The sequence below is a fragment of the Bufo gargarizans genome, chromosome 1 (assembly GCF_014858855.1).
Source record: "Bufo gargarizans isolate SCDJY-AF-19 chromosome 1, ASM1485885v1, whole genome shotgun sequence".
Lineage (NCBI taxonomy): Eukaryota > Metazoa > Chordata > Amphibia > Anura > Bufonidae > Bufo > Bufo gargarizans.
In genome coordinates, this window is record NC_058080.1 from 148,218,519 (window position 1) to 148,242,001 (window position 23,483).

The 23,483-nt window shown below is 38.8% G+C and overlaps 1 protein-coding gene across 1 annotated transcript in view; it reads right to left on the minus strand.

The window, feature by feature from the left end:
• The window catches only part of SGCZ (sarcoglycan zeta), a 1,451,138-nt gene that overhangs the window by 1,130,041 nt on the left and 297,614 nt on the right, over positions 1 to 23,483 (minus strand). The window contains exon 2 of the mRNA XM_044295758.1: positions 12,886 to 12,967. The gene's annotated coding sequence lies outside the window, so the exon portion shown is untranslated. The remainder of the gene's footprint in view (positions 1 to 12,885; positions 12,968 to 23,483) is intronic.

Below are 23,483 nucleotides of genomic sequence, written 5' to 3' on the forward strand. Positions count from 1 at the left end.
TTATGCTGACCTCACCGAGGTACGTCACTCATGAGCTAAAAGTAAGTGGTTGCTGATAACCAGCATCATAAATATTGCAACACAGGCCTTGAAAATATTTAAATCTACTTGAGAAAAGTCCTGGTTATTCATAATCTCCTGCTCTCCCCACCCATCTGCTGATTGGCAGTTTTCTCCTGGGGAGAAAGGGAGAAAACTAGGTAGAAGACTGTTAATCATCAGCAGGTGGGCAGGGAGAGCAGGAATTCATGAATAACCATGACTCTTCTCAGGTGGCCGTAACTCTCTTCTAGCCCAGTCTGCAATGATTGTGATGTTGGTTCTCGGCAACCACTTACTTCTAACTTTCAAATGACAAACCACTGAAATCAACTCACCTGTCTCTACTTTATTCTGCCGTTAGTACAGGCTGCATAAAGTTAATGACAGGTTCCCATTAAGCCATATTCCCCTAGGAGAGGATGCCTTAGCTTTAATGTTCTTAGATTACTAGTAGCCAGTGAAGGTGTGCGATTCTGTTTGTCTACCAGGTACTGACCATTGCCTGTTTACCAACTCTGACTTGTTTATTTTAATTTCCCATGTCTCTATCTATGATAAGTAATTAAATATTGCACTTTTCACTTTGAACACTGAACTAAACAATAGGCTTCCTATTCTGTAAAGATCCCTTTTCATAGTCATCACAGATAGGTGTACAATAAAAGGTATCACCTCTATTATAAGGCTGGGTCTCTTTCACACGAGCAAAGTTTTCTGTTTTGATGCCATGTGAAAAAAATCACAGCATGTTTTATATTGTGCTTTTTTCGTGCAGCCCTGGCTCCATAGAAATAAATGAGGCTTGAGTGAAAAATGGAAGGCATTCAGATGCAATTTGCTCTACACTGATGTTTGCTAGGAGATGTTGATTGGTTGTCTTCGGTTTTTCACGCAAGTGAAAAACGTATCAAAAACTGATTATATCCGCAGAGAAAAACTGAAATATTGAACACAATAACAGACCTAGCTGATTAAACTTGCATGCAAAGCCATCAGTTTTCCCCAGAACAGACCCTGACTCATTCCATCACTCGTGTGAAATAAACCTTGTAATGAGTAGGGACATCCGCTGACTTACGAGGGATGTGTCATGTGTGATCTGCCATTTGCTGTTTTATTTAACTTACAAGGAAAGTAAGTCAGAGTCTTAGGTGACTCAATTTCGGAGAATTTTTGCAATAGAGTTAGGGAGAGAGGGAGAGGCTTTTTCGGGCAATCAAAGCACTTTTGATTCGGGTAGGATTGATTCAGACATGAATCGAATAACAAGACTGATTTGGACAAATAAGCCCAAATTGGATTTTAATAAATTTGCTCATCTCTAATTATGTCTTTCCTTAATAATTTCATTTCCTTTTAACCCACTTCTTTTTTGTTTAAAAATCTGCAGAAATATATGTGTGAAACCACTTTTAGAATGAGTTCACACTACTTTTTAAAATAAAAAATGCATTTTTTTTAGTCCGCATTTAGTCTGGAGCAGAAATGAGGTGGTCAAACCATATACGCTGGCCAATAGGAAATTATAAACTGCCCTACAAACAATGCATCTAAGCCAGTTTCTTGGTGTTTTTGGTCCCTTAGCTTTTTTTTAATTTTTTATCAGGAACACAGAACAAAGACAGACATAACACAGACATTGTCACAGATAAAAAATGAACACGGTTGAGTGAATAATACCTAATGAGAACAAAATGTATGATAACATTGATTCTACCTAAAAAAAGATAGAGGCTTTCTAAGGTATTTAAATGATTAAAAATAGGACTTTTAGATTATTTGATGAGTCAGCTGAGCATTTAAATTAAGCTGTTGACTTCTGATACAAAGAATATCATGGCATTGAGATGCTTTTATGAAAGTACTTTCACAGTACATGTAATGGTCTAGTCAACACTAACTATTGTTAGACTGTAAGGCTAAGGTCGCTGACTAAAATCATATCCGGTAATTTCTGATTTCAGAAACAAATGGTCATATCCTAGCAACTGATGTAATGTGTTGCTTTTAGTGATAATGGTAGGAATTACTCCAATCAATGTCTAAGGATAAAAAGAATGTGGTTACATGTACAAATTCTCTTTTTTTATTTTAATTTCAACCTTTTCTGGATTTCATCTATTATAATTTCCTATATATGAATGATAAGAAAGGGCATCCTGGACCTTTATAGCAAGGTCATTTCAGCATAGTAAATGCTACTGTACATATTAAATATAGTGTTGAGCGCGAATATTCGAATCGCGAATTTTTTTCGCGAATATCGGCACTTCGCTAATTCGCGAATATTTCGAATATAGTGCTATAAATTCGCAATTTCGAATATTCTTTTTTTTTTTTTTTTTTTTTTTTAATTGTTATATTTTTTCCTTTCCCACTTCCCTAAAGTTGTTCTTACCTGTCCTTTGGATTCCTGGCTTCCAGGCTGCTCCAGTCAGTGCCCGTTGCCGCTTCTGCCGCCTTCCGTGCTCATGGAGCGTCCCCATCTCCATGGGAACGTCTCCATATACTAGAATGTACTGTCGGATTTGAGAATTACGTTGAAATCGCAATTGCGATTAATATAACACGAAATAATCGCATTTGCGATTTCAACGTAATTCTCAAATCCGACAGTACATTCTAGTATATGGAGACGTTCCCATGAGCATGGAATATAGCATTACTAAGTTAAAAATCGCAAATGCGATTATTTCGTGTTATATTAATCGCATTTGCGATTTTTTTTTTTTTTTTTTTTTTTACTATGGTTGGCTTCAATGGTAGAATTAGCGAATATGACGAATATATTCGTTATATTCCACAAAACGAATATACGAATGTATTCGTCATATTCCACAAAACGAAGATAACGAAGTATTCTGCATCTCAGTTATATCTACCTATTCATCAACTTCGCTAATTCTAGCAATCATATAGGACAGTTTACTATAGAGACAGCTAAGTATAATTCGCTATGCGATTATATGACTGCTTTTTTTTTTATATAAATTGAATAATTATAATACCTGATAATTATTATAATCTATTTATATAAAAAAGCAAAGTAATATAATCGCATAGCGAATTATACTTATCTGTCTTTATAGTAAACTTTCCTATATGATTGCTAGAATTAGCGAAGTTGATGAATAGGTAGATATAACTGAGATGCAGAATACTTCGTTATCTTCGTTTTGTGGAATATAACGAATATATTCGTATATTCGTTTTGTGGAATATAACGAATATATTCGTCATATTCGCTAATTCTACCATTGAAGCCAACCATAGTAAAAAAAAAATAAAAAAAAAAAAAAAAAATCGCAAATGCGATTAATATAACACGAAATAATCGCATTTGCGATTTTTAACTTAGTAATGCTATATTCCATGCTCATGGGAACGTCTCCATATACTAGAATGTACTGTCGGATTTGAGAATTACGTTGAAATCGCAAATGCGATTATTTCGTGTTATATTAATCGCAATTGCGATTTCAACGTAATTCTCAAATCCGACAGTACATTCTAGTATATGGAGACGTTCCCATGGAGATGGGGACGCTCCATGAGCATGGAATATAGCAGGGATCAGCAACCTTCGGCACTCCAGCTGTGGTGCAACTACAACTCCCAGCATGCACACCTCCATGGCTGTTCTCAGGACTCCCAAAGAAGTGAATGGAGCATGCTGGGAGTCGTAGTTTGACAACAGCTGGAGTGCCGGAGGTTGCTGATCCCTGGAATATAGCATTACTAAGTAAAAATCGCAAATGCGATTATTTCGTGTTATATTAATCGCATTTGCGATTTTTTTTTTTTTTTACTATGGTTGGCTTCAATGGTAGAATTAGCGAATATGACGAATATATTCGTTATATTCCACAAAACGAATATACGAATATATTCGTTATATTCCACAAAACGAAGATAACGAAGTATTCTGCATCTCAGTTATATCTACCTATTCATCAACTTCGCTAATTCTAGCAATCATATAGGACAGTTTACTATAGAGACAGATAAGTATAATTCTCTATGCGATTATATTACTTTGCTTTTTTATATAAATAGATTATAATAATTATCAGGTATTATAATTATTCTATTTATATTAAAAAAAAAGCAGTCATATAATCGCATAGCGAATTATACTTATCTGTCTCTATAGTAAACTGTCCTATATGATTGCTAGAATTAGCGAAGTTGATGAATAGGTAGATATAACTGAGATGCAGAATACTTCGTTATCTTCGTTTTGTGGAATATAACGAATACATTCGTATATTCGTTTTGTGGAATATAACGAATATATTCGTCATATTCGCTAATTCTACCATTGAAGCCAACCATAGTAAAAAAAAAAAAAAAAAAAAAAAATCGCAAATGCGATTCATATAACACGAAATAATCGCATTTGCGATTTTTACTTAGTAATGCTATATTCCAGGGATCAGCAACCTCCGGCACTCCAGCTGTTGTCAAACTACGACTCCCAGCATGCTCCATTCACTTCTTTGGGAGTCCTGAGAACAGCCATGGAGGTGTGCATGCTGGGAGTTGTAGTTGCACCACAGCTGGAGTGCCGAAGGTTGCTGATCCCTGCTATATGCCATGCTCATGGAGCGTCCCCATCACCATGGGAACGTCTCCATATACTAGAATGTACTGTCGGATTTGAGAATTACGTTGAAATCGCAAATGCGATTATTTCGTGTTATATTAATCGCATTTGCGATTTCAATAGGAGAGTAGCCTTTAAGTTTAAAAAAAAAATAAAAAAAAAATTAAAAAAATCGCATATGCGATTTATTTAATCGCATATTATTCGCAATAACTAGCATAATGACGAATATTCGATTTCGACGAATATAAAACGAATATTCTATCGAATATTCGCGAATTTCGTCGAAATCGAATATGGCACCTGCCGCTCATCACTAATTAAATACAGTATTTTATAGCTGCTGTTAATGACAGTGTAGATTTAAAAAGCCCCTCATAGACTTTCTCCCCTTACTTCCTCATTTTTTCTCTTAGGTAACAATATAGGTTACACTGGATAATATTGCTAATATATTACCACTAATAAATCAATAGCAAAAACATAAACTATATGAAAAGATTCTGCAGAATTGTTATTATATGTGGAATGCAAGACGTTACAGACATGTCAGGAGAGGTGCAGATCATCATTCAATAACAAGAAATTACATAAGGACTTTTTCTTTCTTATAACTACAATTTGCAGAGCATTAACAATAGTGATTGGAGGGAGCTCAAACTCAATGTATCCCAGCGACAGCCCCAAAACCTGAAATATCTGGAGAAGATCTGTATGGAGGAGTGGGACAAAATCCCTGCAAACCTGGTCAAGAACTACAGGAAACTACTGACCTCTGTAATTGCAAGCAAAGATTTCTGTACCAAATATTAAGTTCTGTTTTTCTATTGTATCAAATACTTATTTCATGCAATAAAATGCAAATTAATTATTTAATAATCATGCAATGTGATTTTTTGGATTTTATTTTTAGATTCTATCACTAATAGTTGAAGTGTACCTACCATAAAAATTATAGACCTCTCCATTCTTTGTAGGTGTGAAAACTTGCAAAATCGCCTGTGTATTAAATAGTGGCAGCGGCGGTGCATGGACCAGGGAGCAGGGATCGAGGTAAGTAGAATCCCTCTCAGGGGGCCGTTTGTGAAATTGGATAACCCCTTTAAAACAATGTTCACAACAGTACCTGATAGCCCCTATTATATGTCAGTGGGGTCCATTGAGAATTTGTGTTTTCTGTCTCATTACAGATCTAGCACTTTATTTTGTCCTTTGTTATACATGGAAACCAAAGCACAGAGCCTAAGGCCTCCTGCACACAAATGTATTCGTTCTGTTCCATGCATTAGGAACCGTCCGTCGGGACGGATCCGGACCCATTCAACTTGAATAGGTCGGCTTCTGTCCTTTCCGCAAAAAGATAGAGCAAGTTCTATCTATTTGCAGGATGAAAGTATGGAGCGGAACCCCACAGAAGCAATCCGTATTGCTTCTGAAGTGTTCCGTTACGCATCTCCGGATTTGCGGACCCATTCAAGTCAATGTGTCCGCATCCGTGATGCAGAATATACACGGAACGGTGCCCGTGTATTGCAGATCCGCATATGCAGTCCGTAATATGGCAATGGGACACTTACATTCGTGTGCAGGAGGCCTGAGTAGAAGTTATTTGGCCTTCTTCATGTAATTTTCACTTTATCACAGTCATAACCACTTAGATCTCTGTGCTTCAACTTTATGGTATTAAATCACAAACCTACTCTGCACTGATGAGAAGTAAAAATTCTGACATAGTGATATCTACAGATTAGGTTTGTCTGATAACCCAAGTCATGCTTCAGAGCAGTTCAAGGGTTCATACAATTTCTTACAGGGTAGAAACGTTCAGGTGCCGCTAGAGAGTATTTTTTTTACATCTGAATGAAAGTTATTTGCTTTTGAATTGTATACATATATTATTCAACTGTGTGATCTTGGCCTTTTATTGCATTTATAAATTAAAGGGGTTGTCGTCAGGATAGGTAATCAATATCTGATCGACGGGGGTCTACCACCCGGTACCCCGCTGTATCAGCTGTTTGAAGAGGAGGCGTACTGCTTCAAGTGAATGGAGCGAGTACTTGTAATTACACTACGCCTCCGCTCCACATGAGACGAGGTATAGTGTGAAGACCAAGAAGCGGTGCTCACATGAAGCGCCATATGCTCATCTCACAGCTAATCGGCGAGGGTGTTGGATGTTGAACAGTCACAGAATATATATTGATGACCTATCCTGACATTTAGTAATCAATATTAATGGCTGGACAAACCCTATAAGTATAAAGCAGGTGATGTATTCTTTTCATTTTATTTTTATTTTTTTTCTTTATTTTTTTTCATCTATGTTACACTTTGTGTCCCTTCCTAGAGTCATACAAGACCTTTGAACCATTTTTATTTAATTCCATTTTTTCTTTTATTTCTGATATCTTCTGTAACTATGGCTGAGAAACTGGCCCCAGTTACGAGGGGGAATGCAGCCTCTGGCGCCTCATTGGAATGTCTCTGACAGCCAGTATCCCTCTCCTGAAGCTACACAATCTGCAGACTCTACCAGGGTGTTTGGAAACATTCTTGCAGAGTTCCATGTGGATCCATGGGAGGTTTAGTGTTTCCCAGCATCTCAGAACTGGTTAATTGGCTTCCTAAGATATTGGACCTAGTGGATATGTCTAAAATAGGGATTTAGATTGTGAGACACTTCTGGAATAGGGGCTGATATGAAAGGTGGCAATCTCTGTACAGAATTTCAGAAGATATCAGCACTATAAAAGCAACAGGAAATAAATTAACTCCTTAATGGCCAGGCCAATTTTTGTTTCTGAGTTTGTTTTTTCTTCCTGCCTTCCAAGAGCAGTTTTAAGTTTCTGTTCCCATGGTCATATGAGGACATATTTTCGGTGGGACAAGTTGTATTTTAATGGCTCTATTTAATTTACCATATCTTGCATTGAAAAATCGAAAAATACAATGTTGGGATTAAATATATTAAGAAAACAATTTCACCATGTTTTTTTTTTTTTTGGGGGGGGGGGGGGTTTCTTACAGAGATTATTGTGCACTAAACATGACATAATGACCATATTCTGAGGATCAATATATTTACAGTGTTACCAAACTTATATAGTCTTTATTATGTTTCACTACTTAAAAAAAACTAAAAAACTTGGGATATTTTTTTTCCTTTTCCATATTGTGACAGCCATAAAGCCTTTATATTGTCATCTACAGAGAGCTGTTTTCAGGCTTGTGGAATGAACTGTCTTTTTTTTTTTTTTTACCGTTTTGCAGTACATGACTTTAATCACTTTTCGTTCTATTTTTTAAGGGGGAGACAAGCTGATCAAAAATCATCAAATTGGCCACTTTTATTTTTTCATTACCCCATTCAGTGTGAATGATAGACAAGATGACACCAGTTATGGTCATTTTATAATTTTATGATATTTTTTTCTATCTAAATTTGAGGTGATTTGAACTTTTAATATTTTTAAAAACATTTTTATTTCAAATCTTTTTTTTTGCTCTACTTTTAAGTCCTTTTAACCTCCCTGACGGTATTCCCGAGCGTGACTCGGGGTTAATTTTCGCTACCAGGAGCGGTAACCCCGAGTCACGTTCGGGGTAACATTGCAGAGTCCCTTCACCTTCTGCCGGCGATCCGGCGATGTCCTCCGCTTGTGTTCTGCCAGATCTCCATACCTTGCGAAAAGTCTATACCGGAAGTGATGCGGCCTCACCGGAAGTGACGCGGCCGCGCAGGAATCAGCTGGAGGAGGGTGTGCGCTGCGCAAGCACACATCCACTGGCTTAGGAAAGAATCGTTGCAGCGCCGAGATAGAAGTACTTTGTGCACCGCGCGTGCGCACTTAGGGGTATAGAGATTTTTCACCGCACAATGTTGCATCAGATCTCCCTACCCCTGAGTGCGCACGCACAAATCATCAGTTGCAGTTCATCCTGATTTGATCTGATGATTGGTGCACGTGTGCGCACTCAGGGGTAGGGAGATCTGATGCAACATTTTGCGATGCAAAATCTCTATACCCCTAAGCGCGCATGTGCGGTGCACGAAGTACTTCTATCGTGGCGCTGCAACGATTCTTTATTAATGCCAGTGGATGTGCACTTGCGCAGCGCCGGGCACACCCTCCCCCAGCTGATTATTGTGCGGTCGCGTCACTTCCGGTATAGACTTTTTGCAAGGTATAGAGATCTGGCAGAACACCGGCCGGCATTTGACTTCCTGGTTCCGTTCCCTGCGAGCAGCAGCTGCGCGTGGGAGCCGAACTGGGTGGGAAATTTTAATAAATATAAACATAAATAGTGACAAACACACATAAAAGAGGTTATACATTGTAATCTGAGAGGATTACACTGTATAACCTCAGATCTGACATTTGATGACTGTACAGTGCCCCTTGCCTGCCATTTTACAGTCATTTGTGCCCATAAAATATTTATGCAAAAAATTGTACCACTATTGGTACAAAATTCCTGACATAATCATACCGCCAGGGAGGTTAAGGGACTTTATCATTCAATCCTCTGATAGATTATATGTTATAATAGTTTACTACTGGAAAAGTTTACCATTATCATGTGTTATCAAGGGTTGGCCATCTCAGACATTGACGGTATATTGCTTGGATGTGCCATAAATGCAAGGTAGGTGCGGGTCTCACCTCTGTCAGATAGATATGGGTCTCACACCTTTTTCCAGAATGGGGCCTTGAAGTGAACAGAAAGCAGTCGGGCATTTGCAGCCACCCTTCTTTCACCACATTGGGTCTTTCCAAAACAGCCAAGCACATTCGCTCAGGTACTGTTGAAACTCCCATAGCACTGAATGGAGAGCATGTGGTGCATGTGCAGAGTGTTGTCCTTGACTTCAGGGGTCCCATTCTGCAGATATGAGCAAGAGCTATGACCTGTACCTATTTGACATTAATTGCATATCGTAGTGATATGTCATCATGGCCAGAGGCGTGACTAGAGTTCCATGGGCCCCAGGACAAACTTTGAATTGGGGCCCCCCACCGGGCCTGACCCCCTTCCCCGGTCATACACAGGGGATTGGCATGCCAGCAAATCCTTTATAGGGGCCCGGCCTCGGGGGCAAAATCATGAAATATATACAGAGCGGGCAAAAAATGTAATATTTACACAGGGGACAAATGTAATATATACAGAGGGGGCAAAATGGATATATATATACAGGGGGGAAGGGCAGGGCATAATGATCGCAGTTGCACCCACTGCGACTGCGATTGTTACACCCCTGCTATTATATAAATCCATTCTGTGTATATATTACATTTGCCCCCTGTGTATATATTACATTTGTCCCCTGTGTATATATTTCATTTTTTGCCCGCTCTGTATATATTAAAAAAAATTCACTTTGCCCCTATATATGTCATGATTTTGTCTTCCAGGCCGGGCCCCTATGAAGGATTTGCTGCCATGCCAGTCCCCTGTGTAATGCCACTGTGCCGCACTGCCAGGTGCCCCTCTGTGAGTTATGAAGCCGGCGGTGTGTGCACATTTACACACCTCCTCTGTAAATGTGCACAAAAAGTTAAATAATGCATTTGGGCATCTCCTCTGCTTTATGAATAAGAATCTTGCCCAGAAATACGATTCTATAAAAGAATACCCATAAAAACTCTAATTGCAATGATTAGTTTCCATAGCTTTCTGAATACTTCTAACATATACCAGAAAGTTAGTAGAAAAAAATTCTCTTTAGAACCAGTTATATTAAAAAAGAACTTAATAATTCAGATACTCTAGAGACTTCCTAGGACTGTGGTCAGGTATAATGTACAGTATGAGTGCAGGAATTCCCTCAAGATAAAGTATCAATCTTAAAAGAGCTACATGGTTAAGACTGGAGAATTCTGCTTTGGCTGACAATAAACATTCATCTGGAACTGCAAGTTCACTCAACCAGCACCGTCATTGAAAAGCTGAGGCTGCCACAGTCAGGCAAAATATATATAACCAATGTTTTAAGAAAATCAAGTGGACAAGTTACTGTTCCTTTGGTCTTTTTTTCCTTCTTTTTTTACCTCTCATATTTTGTCTCTGCTGATTTCTTTCCTCTTTTTACTGACTAATGCTGCCTATACGTGATGTGTCCCAGCATGCAGGATCTGCATACTGCTTACCACGAATAGCTGACCCAACAAGTGCAGGTCCTGCCTGACGATTAGCAGTGTGGATCCAGCTGCCTGTCTCACTATTTCCAGTTCTGTTCCTTTCTCTATACTTAACAATTTTCCTTTTTCTATCTCCTTTCTATAATTCTATACTCTGTTTCTATATCTCTGTCCCTTAATTAGGTACTAAAATACACATTGGTTAGTAGTTTTACTGACTGTAATATACTTTAAGTATCTATGAAGTCCTGTTTACTATATCAGAATGTTGGTCACGTGATCCTGTCCACAGCAGTAGAAGCTCCATCCTTAGCTCTTCTGGTCTGGAGGGTCTCAGAGTGTGTCATCAGCATCCTAATTTCCATGGCTGGTCTTTAATAATTCCCAAAATTCAGCCCCAAGCACTGGCACATGTGTTCTCTCCAGAATCGGATGCTGTTGATGAGCTCTGATGCCCTCAGACCAGAAGATTGCAGAGCAATATTGATGTTGACAGTGAGGAACCCTTGCAAGGCAGCTGTGTTCGGGTAGTGAAGGAGCCGGGACACATCTGCAAGGAGCAGGCAAGTATGCTTGCCTTTGTCGGTCTTCCCAGGAGGGAGGGTGGCTTGCCAGAAACCTCCCAAGAGGTGGTCAAAACTAATTTATCCCAGAGGAAGTAAGGAATAGCAATCCCTTTGCTTGTCTCAAACAGGATGGTTCACTATCGATTATAAAGTAAACAAATTGTATAGCAGACAACAGCATCTTTGTTGCAAATGTGCTACTTATTCATGCCACCAACAGGTGCATTCCCAAGTAAAATTTCAGCCTTAAGCCTCTAAAGGGGTGGTTGGGAAAAAATATATAAATTCTACCATAAATAGATAAATATTATATGGGTCCATATGATTACAGTAATACCAAATATGTGTAGTGCCTGGATCTAGTGTAGTTTTTCCACAACATTACCATAATGTAGCAGAAAAGTAGTCATACAAAGAAACATTATATAATCCTTCAGCCGCTGTACATTTGCTGCACATATATTTTTAAGTTTAAAAGTATAACATGTTTTACATAATCTGAAAATGAGCAATGACAAAATTTGTCCTAACCATCAAGAAACATTTTCAGGGATTTGTAATGGATGCAGGTCTTCCTGGATGCCTCACTTGTGGAATTTCAAGAATAATGGCAGGGAACAAGATGTCAAAGAAATGGTAGACACTGACGTTTACATGCAGATATCATCATTTCTGTATGATGTTTTAATTAATTTACTATTTAAATCAAATTTTTACGCTAAACATAATTTTAAAGATTTTACTGGGGATCTATCACTATAATAATTTTGAAATAAATCCTAAAATGACATTGACCACTGAGTGTCATAATAGGCTTACTTTTCCTGTTCTGTAAAGATCACTTTTCAGTAGTCATCTCATTATAATCAGAAGCAGGATTGAAATGAATGAATGAAATATAACACATGATTGATCACTCGCAATAGGTTATGATCGTCCCCCTCCCTGCACAATGAGCTCTGCTCAAATCACAGAGCATGCCTAGAATAACTCTATAGCCCATATGGGTGCTATAAAGCATATCTCTAAATGCTGTTAACAGCAGCTCGGACCAGAGGCCTGCAGGAAATAGAATAAAAAAAATCTACAGAAATGGAGAACAGTTTAGAAAATAAAATAACACATATTAACATATGGATTGATTATCAAAAAATATAGGTGATACACTTCCTTTAATCTCAAATCTATTTTATCTGCTTTCGCTATCCAGCAAAATCTTTTTTTTTTTGTTATGCATTAGCAGGCATATTATGATGAGAGGCTGACAGCACTGGGATTACAGAGGGGAAGTAAAATCTCTTTTTTTTTTTTTTTCACATCTACATCTAGCTACAATGATATCTTCTGTACACCATAACATTAGCAAGCTTTAATACAAGCTTTCTGCTATAGCTTTACTTTTACTTTAACACATGCAGTAGCATAAGAAGGTAATACAGAAAGTCATGGCATTTACATTTTACCTGAAATAAAGGCATGTTATTTTATCCATGTCATTTCTAAGAAGAAAATGCAAAATTCATACCACCATTGATGTATAGTTTCATCCCCAGGATCACCAATCCAAAGGTTCTGAGTCACTGAGTTGCTGAATGCATGGTACCAGCCTGTAACAATAAACACATAGAGTTATAGTTCCTCTGTACAGTATATACAGCATAATGCAATTTTTTTTTTACATACTATTAGCTTGTGTTACTGTATCATATTCAATAGAAATGGACTTTCTGTAAGCTACTTCAGACTTAGACTTCTTACCAACTTCTAGGAGTTGATCAGCAGTTGGTTGGGTGATGGTGGACTGACCAGGCTGTACTCAGAATAACAATCAAGAAGTGTATTCATGGTCCACTAGGAACTGCCTTTATCTAATAGAAGGAACCTAAATTGCACTTACTAAAGCCAATTATTATTGATTATATCCTTGCAATATTCTTCTTTTGTACATTATCATTTTATTCTTTCCAGTTCATCCTTCCTTGCCAAACTTATTTCACCTAAAATGTTGCCTTTGTTGATGCATATACCTAGAGATGAGCACATTTCTAAAAAATTTGATTAGAAAGGTTTGCCAAATTTCCCAAAAAGATTTGATTTGATGAATCGCGTTAATAACAGCTATTTCCTGGCTGCAGAGAGCCTGTATAGTGGTGTAGAACACTGTGCCTTGCAGTAACACGCATAGGGAGTCTGCTGTGGTAGTGAAACAATACTGTGAGTCAGTATGACATGCAGATGACAGGCGTCACTCTTAGAATCACCGCACACTTCACTTATTTAGGCAGTTACGGGGCCAAAACTGACCAAATAACTCAAGTGTCAACTCAGCCTTAGAGGTCAATGTTAGTGTCAAGAAGAAGCGCACTCCCTTTACACCGTTGTCAGCTGATTCCACGTAGATTTCTACAGAACCTGTTTTATCACATGCTATATATTTTTATATATGAAATAAACACACCCCAAAACTAGTTGTATCAGCCGCACTTTCAACCCAAAAGCAAGGTTCAATGGAGGTACCTTTATATATGAAATAAACACACCCCAAAACGAGTTGTATCAGACTGCAAATTCTCATCTCACTACCTAAATGAACTGTTAAAACAAAACTAAAAATCTTTATTAGAAAAGCTTTAATAAAACAGGACTATTCCTTCTATTGGTTGCAGAGACAGGCAGATTGTGGGAAGTTGTGTTCTGAGGGGTACTGAATAACTCTGTTAGCCCAATCAACATCAACAATGGTCTCTTGGCAGAAGGGGCTTTGTGCTGTCAAAAATCAACAATCGCCCGCCAAACTCCAACCTTATATATGTGTGGACCCACTTCCCACAAGTGATGTGTAATGGATGCAAGCAGTTGTATAGGTGCGTGATGACTCCACCCAATACTACTTCTAGATCCTTAATGTGCACCAAGGACTGCCAATCCAGGACAGGATAAGGTATGCCTGTCTATATTCACCTGGATAACCAGGGTGCACCAAATAGTTACATATATCACCCAAGGATGCTAGACCATATCCCTATTAGCTAATACAACTAGTCCATTATAAATAGTACCCTAATCTCCACCTATGGACCTTTTGCTATGTCCAAATTGGTTGGTACAAGTATTATTCAGTGGGATGCAACTTGAGCATGAACTACCACCAGATTATACCTAACTAAGCTATCTCAGCCAGCTTAACGCTGTCCCATGGACACTTCATCACCATCAGGAGCATAGGCATATGGTCTGGGAAGCAGTAGTAAAATTCTAGCAGGGAGCCGATGGTAGATGCTACACGTGTGTTGCTCAGCATAATCAGCACTATGATGGCCGTCCTAGTGTCCGACGTATATGGGACACAGAAACGCATTACATCCCCCTGAATAATACTTGTACCAATCATGTGTTGCAGCCATTTTGGAAACAATGTGATTCGTTACCACGAACCACGAGGAAATTCAACTTCGGGACAAATCAAATTTTTCCTGAAATTCGGATTGAATTCCACTTTGTCAACCTTATCTTTTTTGTATTTTAATACACTGGTGATGATCTGTAAAATTACATCATAATTCTTAATTGTACAGGAGCTGAAAAAACATTATTCATGTATAAAAGTTAGCAGATTGGAGATCCATTGTCAACCAACATAGATGTTTTGGTCCTCAAACTCAAGACATCAGTAGTGCTTTGTAATACAGAATAAATCCTGGCATCAGTACAAGCCTGACTTCATGAATATAAGAGAATATTTTTATAAAATATTAATTGTAGTCAATGCAAAGTATCTGAAGGTCTGTACCATGAACTTAAAGGGGTTGTCCGGGTTTAAAGCTGAACCCAGACATGTCCCCTTCTTCATCCAGGCAGCCCCTCTGAGATGAGCATTGGAGCAAGGGCTTTTTCTGCAGATCCAGTGATGTACCTGGTTTCACTTAGGCATCCCCTCTGAGATAAGCATTATCGCACAGGGCAAGGGCTTTTTTTTGTCTACATTTTTACACTGACCGAAAGCCTGCCCATTAGTGCCAGTGACATCACTGGCAACACTGCCAGGTGAAAGCTTCCGCCTAGCAGTGTAAAAATGTAAACAAAAAAAGCCCTTGTCCTGCTCGATAATGCTCATCTCAGATGGGCTGCCTAGGTGAAAAATCATCAGATCTGAACCCGGACAACCTCTTTAATGAACAATGCTCTCTCGCTTACCCAAAACAAACCTATGCAGTCAAAACTTGAAAGATCGTGTGACATGGTCAGAAAAGTGGCTTAGCACTATTTACAATGAGGAGACACAGCAAAAATGTTCTTGGTATCGTATGGGAATAGACAACTAATTGTTGTAGTCTTTACAGTATAGTGCTGTTCTATTTATTCCTCAAGATATGTAGAATTACTAATCAAATTTATTCCTGAAGACATGCAACACAAATCAAGTAACCAATGAGAATAAATGTGGATTTCCAGTCTTGAAATCTAATCACAATAGGCTCTAGCCTGGGGGTCTTTTCACAGACTTACTGTAAGATTATTGTGTACAGTACATACCAGATTAAATGAGGTTTTCCAGAAATAGAACATTGATATCTTATCCTCAGGATTGGTCTTCAATATCTGATCAGTGTTGGTCCGACTCATTGCACCTCCACTGATCTTCCTAGGCCAGTGACATAATGTTTAACATCACATGGCCTAGACACAACTCAGTCTCATTCAAGAGAATGGACCTAGGCTGCATTATCAAGTGCTATACAGTGCTATACAATGAGCAGTGCTGTGTTTGGTATGCTGTGAGGGGGCCACAGCACTTACCGGAGTGCCACAGCCTCTTCAAACAACTGATTGACAAGGGTGCTGGTAGTCAGACTCCCACCACTCAGATATTGATAACCTGTCCTAAGCATAGGATAACAGTATTTTACTCCTGGAAAACCCCTTTAAAGCGGTTATTCCATGGAAAGTTTTTACCACCTGTCCACAGAATAGTAGTCTGACTGTTGGGATGCCCAGTGATCTTGAGAAAAGAGGTCAGAGTAGGATACTACAACTTCCATCATTCCAGGACAGTGTAGAATTATCGGGGCATACTAGGGGATCTTGCAGCAATTGGAGGGCTCATAACTTTAGGGAGCTTGTGAGGCAAAGAAAAGGCTGCAATATCTTTGTCAGAGCTTAGCAACATCCCTAGCAACCAATGGGAAAGTTGCCTACCCCTTACTATATAAGAACCTCCCCAGCAGCCCTTGTATGCAGTATTTTGCAGATCTGGGTGAAAGAGCAGTGACATCTCAGTGCTCTGTGCTTTCATCTGGATCCTATTCAATTCAGTTATTGGGAGATAGTCAGTGTAGGTTAGATAGTGATATAGTGTAGAGGTTCTAGTGTAGGGTGTTAGGTAGTGTGATAGGAATTACTGTTTCTCTGCTGTCCATACATACATGCTACAGACATAGTGCTGTGATGTCACAACAATACTTAGTGTCACCAATTAGTAATATCTACTCAGACCTGATTAAATGTGAAGTTGCATTTATTGAGCAAAAAATATGTGCATCATTAGTGCTGATTTGTGCAATCGCAAAAATAATAATTGGAGATCTAAATTCTAGAAATCGCAAATTTATTGCGAATATTATGTGAAACATTTGCTAAATATCGCGAAAACGAATATTGCCTATGCTGCTCAACACTATTGCTAAATGTGGCATAAAGTACGCCAACGCAGACTCAAGAAAAACAAATGGATGAGGTACGTATATATATATTTTTTCTAACTGGATTAGCCCCTGAAAGGTCTTCATTTTAATCTGAGATGCCGCGATCAGTGATAAACCCGGCATCTCAGGGTTTTGCCATTCCACGTAATTGCGCCAGCTACATACAGTGAAATGTGCTTTGTGACAAGGTAATTGGTCATGAATCAAATTTCTTTGTGGAATACGGCAAAATTTTGCCGTATTGGCTGATCTCTAAATATTGTAATTTTACTGATTCATATATCTTACTATCACCTTCCCATTATATGTACACTTTTAGAGAGGTTTTGTTTAGCATTTCTTTGTCAACTTTGTACCGTAAGTCAGTTAATAAGATAAAAAACTGCCAATATACCACTAGTTGCATTTATGTTTTTATACAATGAATACAAGATTAAAAAAATTATAATGAATGCCTACTCATGTTAAACGAAGCATTTGCCATCTCACAACACACTGCTAGTATACTTATATCTTGAAAGAGATTGACGAAGCAAAGTGTGCTTAGCAATTTGTGCTTTTTTATGTTATTAGATATGAAAACATTTCTTAAAATTTGTCCGAAGTGACCATGCAATTCGATTCAGGTACAAACCGATTCTACCTGACTTGAAAGTACTTTGAATGTGATTCTAACAAATCTGAATGTTTTTTAAAATATTTGAGTCAAACTTTGACCGTATAGAATTATTTGTGTAATGTACCAAATTTACTTTTTATATAAATCCCTTGCTGCTTTTCAATCAGCACCAGCAGATAGGGTTGAATTGAAGGGTTTTCTTTATACAGGTCCTTCTAAAAAAAAATAGCATATTGTGATAAAGTTCATTATTTTCTGTAATGTACTGATAAACATTAGACTTTCATATATTTTAGATTCATTACACACAACTGAAGTAGTTCAAGCCTTTTATTGTTTTAATATTGATGATTTTGGCATACAGCTCATAAAAACCCCAAATTCCTATAAATTTTTTTTTAGCATATTCAATCCGACCAATAAAAGAAAAGTGTTTTTAATACAAAAAAAGTCAACCTTCAAATAATTATGTTCAGTTATGCACTCAATATTTGGTCGGGAATCCTTTTGCAGAAATCACTGCTTCAATGCGGCGTGGCATGGAGGCAATCAGCCTGTGGCACTGCTGAGGTGTTATGGAGGCCCAGGATGCTTAGATAGCGGCCTTAAGCTCATCCAGAGTGTTGGGTCTTGCGTCTCTCAACTTTCTCTTCCCAATATCCCACAGATTCTCTATGGGGTTCAGGTCAGGAGAGTTGGCAGGCCAATTGAGCACAGTAATACCATGGTCAGTAAACCGTTTACCAGTGGTTTTGGCACTGTGAGCAGGTGCCAGCTCGTGCTGAAAAATGAAATCTTCATCTTCATAAAGCTTTTCAGCAGATGGAAGCATGAAGTGCTCCAAAATCTCCTGATAGCTAGCTGCATTGACCCTGACCTTGATAAAACACAGTGGACCAACACCAGCAGCTGACATGGCACCCCAGACCATCACTGATTGTGGGTACTTGACACTAGACTTCAGGCATTTTGGCATTTCCCTCTCCCCAGTCTTCCTCCAGACTCTGGAACCTTGATTTCCGAATGACATGCAAAATTTGCTTTCATCTGAAAAAAGTACTTTGGACCACTGAGCAACAGTCCAGTGCTGCTTCTCTGTAGCCCAGGTCAGGCGCTTCTGACGCTGTTTCTGGTTCAAAAGTGGCTTGACCTGGGGAATGCGGCACCTGTAGCCCATTTCCTGCACACGCCTGTACACGGTGGCTCTGGATGTTTCTACTCCAGACTCTGTCCTTCTCCACAATCTTCCTCAGGGTCCGGTCACCTCTTCTCGTTGTGCAGCGTTTTCTGCCACACGTTTTCCTTCCCACAGACTTCCCACTGAGGTGCCTTGATACAGCACTCTGGGAACAGCCTATTCGTTCAGAAATTTCTTTCTGTGTCTTACCCTCTTGCTTGAGGGTGTCAATGATGGCCTTATGGACAGCAGTCAGGTCGGCAGTCTTACCCATGATTGCGGTTTTGAGTAATGAACCTGGCTGGGAGTTTTTAAAAGCCTCAGGAATCTTTTGCAGGTGTTTAGAGTTAATTAGTTGATTCAGATGATTAGGTTAATAGCTCGTTTAGAGAACCTTTTCATGATATGCTAATTTTTTATATAGGAATTTTGGGTTTTCATAAGCTGTATGCCAAAATCATCAATATTAAAACAATAAAAGGCTTGAACTACTTCAGTTGTGTGTAATGAATCTAAAATATATGAAAGTCTAATGTTTATCAGTACATTACAGAAAATAATGAACACTATCACAATATGCTAATTTTTTTGGAAGGACCTGTACTATGTGATATGCTACCACTTCCTAATCACAGGGGACATTTGTCAGGAAGACCCATGATCGTTGACTGGACTGCAGAACTAGGTATGATCCTTCATAGTGCTTCCTTGCATAACATCACTTCCACCCTTCTGCTGTGCAAAGAAACTGCACATTATATCCATTGACTCGAATGGGACTGTGTTGCACTGCTCAGTGGGTGGTGAAGAGCACCATTGTGCAGAAAAAAGACTAAGAGGCCTAGATAAACACCCTATCCTTTCTTGCTGTGAGTATTACTACAGATAGCAGGTGACAAATTAGAAGCTTGACTCTGCACTATATGAATGTTTTATATACACATCATTGAATAGCTAGAAGCACATATGTAAATTGCCATGCCTCAATAACTGAATAAATGCATGACCATAAATACATTAGAAAATGATGAATATATTCTTCTTTTCTATCTTTGCAGATATTCATTTTACGGTATTTGGAATGCAGATGTTGGCTTACGTACAGTAATTGGGTTTGCATAAGTCTATATGTTATTGCGCCAAGTTATAATAATTATGAACAGTAGACTGATATTGTTCAAAGTAAAAACACTTTTTCTTTAAGCAACACCGGTGGATGGGAAACTGAAAGTTGTGGTAAAACTCCAAGTCTGGATTGAGGTTAATTTTGCTACATTTGTCTTTACAAACATGTACGGTACTTTATTCCAGCACAATTTTGTAGTGCATTATCAAGGTACACTCTAGTGAGTAAGCCCCTTTTTAGAATTTCTGCTAAACACGCTGCTTTCTGATGGTGTACTGTAGATCTCACTGATATATAATATTTTTTTCTTTTGAAAGCTTTTTGGTACTGAACACAGCGATTTTCCAGCCCTGCAGACACCAGTCCCTAATACTGCTGAATTTAACCCTTGTTAAAAAATAAATAAATGCTGCACTGCTGTCAAACACACACTGTAGTCCCTAAGAGGACTGTTTTGTCTTTCAAGAGCTTTTTGGGAGTTCAATCGTTGCATTTCAGCAAACCGCTATCTGTCCCTGCCTTCTGTCTGCTCTCCCTGACGCTGAATTGTCAGAGCGCGGGACGTCGGCTCCTATATAAACTAGTACCACGTGTTCTGGCCACAGCCAACCAGTGTAAGGCTAACAGCTAACATGGCTATGGCATTACACTGAAGGGAATTACTTACCTGAACGCTGATTGGATGCTTCAGGAGGCGCCAAACGTGCGGGGAGGAGACTCGAGCAATGCGACGAGCACACGTGGTATTCGGCCGAGTACCGCCACGTGTCGAGCATAGCGATGCTCGGGAAGAACTGGTACCTGGCTGAGCATGCTCGCTCATCACTAGTAAGAAGGATACTGGGCAGTCTTACAGCAAGACAAGGAAGACGCAATTAACTAGTTTCTGAGGGCATGGCCACTTGCAGCAATGGAAAACATTCCAGGGCACTTGCTAGCTCATTAGCTTAACACATCAAAGTTCTTTTTTATAAATATCAGATACTGTTCACACAGAAGCAAAACAAAGATACAATGTGTGAACTGTTTATAGAGAGGGTGGTTTACTATATGTAGAATAAGAACCAGGATGAGGCCTCATACAGATAAGGCAGCGGGGATGGTCGGAGACAAAAGCAGCATTCTAGATGGTATAATTCTTGATCTTAATGATATTAATGTACAAAATGTGCAGATCATGAAAAATTGTAAGAAGATTGGTTAAGTGGCAGGTGGCCTGAAAAATAAAGTCACTATGGTTCTGGCAAGAAGCCAGGCATTCTTTATCTCTGTGGTTGGGAGGTCTTCATGCGCACATCCTTTATTTCTGTTTTTCACTCAATCTCTTTTACTATCCTCCTATCCTTGTAATTTTTTTATACTCAATAAACTCTCTGCTTTAAAACGTTGTTCTCTGACAGACAAGAGACTTATATTTGAGGAGTTACTAGAAGTGCCTGACTTCTTTATCAACTTCTTGAATCTGCTTATCAAACCAACAAAAAGAGGTTGCAGCTGTACAATTACATTTCCTTGGCTGTTATGAAACTGGCCAGTTTACTGCATGCAGAGTTGTCATGCGTGCCATCAAGAATTCCTGAAACCCATTAGGTAAAATGAAAAGGGTGCATTTAAGCCCCACCACCATGTTTAACATCAGTTATACTGTCCTCATAAGACATACTATATCATACCATAGTACTCATATTGTAACTATCATAGTCCCTATGAATGAATCCATATTGTCCAAATATTACAAACCACAATCCTGGGCATGTAAATGTCATTGATAACAGAGGTGGAAATGAAACTATTATACAACAGTGGTAATAGATTTTATTGTGTGCTAATATGACAAGAATTTTGCTATGCAAACATTGCAATTCAGTTTTGAAAACATAATTTCAATTTTTGAGGGGATTTTAAGGACATAGCTATAGGGTGTGCAGGAGTAATAATTGTTCCTGGCCTAAAAATTTGCCACATAACATGTGTAAGAAGGTACAAGGAATCATTGTGGATGATAGATACATGTCACCGAGGTTCCTGGTGGTTTTTATGTGTCAGCAGCAGTTGCTGTTTGACACTTTGGTACTTAGCATGGCTGTAATAGCTGATCCGGGACGGCTCTTACTGGGAGTAGTCAAAATGCTGGGTGGGTGACTACTCCCCACGTTCCAGGTTTTGACGTTTGCCAGACATAAAAACCAGCCAGCATTGCCAGTTGGAGAGGATTACCTCCGTCTGACAGTGGAGCTCAGGAGGTCTGTGTGCTGGCATCTGAGGCCTGTGCTGGGCTGGAGTGCCGAGACCAGTGTGTCAGGGGAACAGGCCGCCTAAAGCCTGCATTTGAACTTTCTGAGGCAGAACTGCCACCAAGGTGACTTTTGTTGTATTAACTTGCCATTGGGTGTGAAGTAATACTAACACTGCAAAAGTGACATTTTGTTTTTGGCATAATGTGTGAATAAACATTGAAGTTTGTATTTTTCCTCTGTACTGCACCCGCTTATCCTAACTACCAGAGCTAATCCCCACACATGCTTTTCATTACCTTATACCAAGTTCTTAGATATCTCAGCAGTTGCATTATAAGGGTGTAGTAGCAGAGGTTACCCACACTTTCTCCCACCATATATAAAAAAGTGTATATACAGTACTGTATGTTGTCTATGCTGAATTATACAGTGTTGCATGTTGTGTAATTCAAATCATTGAGGGTTTGTTTTCAATGTCACTGTAACTAGATGCCGCAATAGTATAGGCTATAAAAAGGACTTCTGCATATTCAATATGCGGTTGAGACCACATGGAAAGTCTAGGGAAGACTGCATAGCCACGATTTTGTTGGTTTGATAAGCAGGGTCAAGCAAAGCAAATCAGAGTGTTGTGACTGTTTATAGTGAAACCTACTATGATACTGAGATTAGTGCTAGGCCTGAGGAAACACTGAGAAGCACACCACGGGCTGTTAAAGAGAGACAAAGGTCCTGAAGTGGGTCTGAGAAGTGTGATGAATGAACAAGTATAGTAGAGGTGAGAGCTGCATTGAAAACCTTGCTCTTACCAGCTAAATACTATTTTTTTAAATTGATCTTTATTACAAATTGTCAGCTGTTTTGAGATATCAGGGTTAAAAATCAGTCTGTTCACAGAGTATCAGTTCTCAGTCCTGAAGTCTTATCTCTGATCTCCTGACCTCATAAACATTAATTATAGCAAAACTCTTATCAAACTGATTAGAATATGACAGGACTGAGAAGTGATACTTTGCAAACAGATTTTAAACCCCTGTACCTCATAAATGGCTGAAAATTTTTGGTTAAAACCAATTGATAAAATTATTTTTAGCCCAAAATTGCCTTGAAGGTGTCCATAGCCTTTAAAGCGAGAGTCTCAGCATCACCCATAGACAGAATGTGAGAATTCTTACAACCAATGCACACCTGTTGAGTTTAGTTATGTACAAGTACCAGAGTGAAAACAGTTCTGACTTTTGGAGTTACTCTACTGTTTTGAA